Consider the following 1,557-nt stretch of genomic DNA (forward strand, 5'->3'; position numbering starts at 1 on the left):
GGTAGATGGCCCTGCTCGATCTGTAGAAAAGGTGTAGGTAGAAACTCTATAAGATGTACCCAGTGTAAACTATGGACACATAAGAGGTGCAGCAATATCAAAGAAAGGCTAACTAGCAAGATAGTTTTTGTATGTGGCAGATGCTCAGGAGCAATAAACGCCGGAGTATGCTAGGTGTCATGTGGTAGGACAAGGTGCCTCATACTGAAAGTCTCTTGAGGGCTGGGATCAACAGCATTGAGGCCTGTATCCATCATCATCTTCTCTGCTGGGTTAGCCATGTAATTCAGATGCCAGGTAACCAGCTTCCAAAGATGGCCTTCTTCAGCAAGATTGAAACTGGAGGTATGGGATCAACAGCATTGTGACTTGTATCTTTCATCATCTTTGCTGGGTTAGCTATGTGATTCAGATGCCAGGTAACCAGGTCCCAAAGATGGTCCTCTTCAACAAGATCAAAACTGGAAATAGGCCTCATGGATGTCCAAAACTTCATTTTCATAATAATCACTAGCATTCTTTCATCTTATGTGATATTCTTCCCAATCAGTTGGAGGCTCTTGAAGGCATGGAATTCTGTGTATGATGCTGCAGGTGACTGCATGAAGAGAGGAAACATCGTCATCGACCCCTGCAGCTGTTGTTTGGAGTCACTTTCAGTGCCTCAGGTGCTACAGGATCTACATGTCTCGTATCAGTCTTGACAGCCATGTTCGCTCCCATGAGAAACTATGCATTTGTCTTCTAGGCTGTAGTTTCCGGCTTAGAATTTCTGAAACCACAGTTGACACTGGCTTATGCTTATTGTCCAATCTCCATATACTGCATTAATATTCCTTACACTTTCTGTTGCATTGTTGCTTTATTGTTTTTTTCAATTGCATGAACTAAAAATCGGAGAGGGACAGGATAAACTACCTGCATCAACTTGCAATAAAAAGGTAGTAATTTTACCTTCTCCTTATTCTTAGTGCAAGTTTTGAAGAGTGCAGTTCGATTTTAACAGCTATTTTTTCAAAGTTATAACAGAAGTGACAAAGGAGCATATTCAACATATTTTGCTTTATGAGTTCAATAAAGACAACAACACAACGGAAAGCATGAGGAATATTAATGCAGTATATGAGAACTGGACAACAGGTGTAAGCCAGTGTAAATGGTGGTTCCAGAAATTCTGAGCTGGAAGCTACAGCCTAGAAGACAAGTTTCATCCTGGAAGACCTGTAGACTTCAATGAGGACATCCTGCAAATCCTGGTGGAACAAAATCCCATTGTAACTGCTGAGGAACTAACAGAGAAGCTTGGATTTGGTCATTCAACCATTCATCGACACCTGCATGCCATTGGAAAAGTCAGCAAATTGGGTCAATGGGTTCCTCGCAAACTTTCTGAGTCTAACTGTGCACAGAGAGTGAATGTGTGCTATTCTTTGCGGTCACATCTTACAAATGAACTTTTTTTGGGACCACATAGTGACTGGTGATGAGAAATGGGTTATCTATAAAAATGTCAAGTGCCGGAAACAGTGGATAGGGAAAGGAGAAACACCAGTACCC

The sequence above is a fragment of the Octopus bimaculoides genome, chromosome 9 (assembly GCF_001194135.2).
Source record: "Octopus bimaculoides isolate UCB-OBI-ISO-001 chromosome 9, ASM119413v2, whole genome shotgun sequence".
Taxonomy (NCBI): Eukaryota; Metazoa; Mollusca; class Cephalopoda; order Octopoda; family Octopodidae; genus Octopus; species Octopus bimaculoides.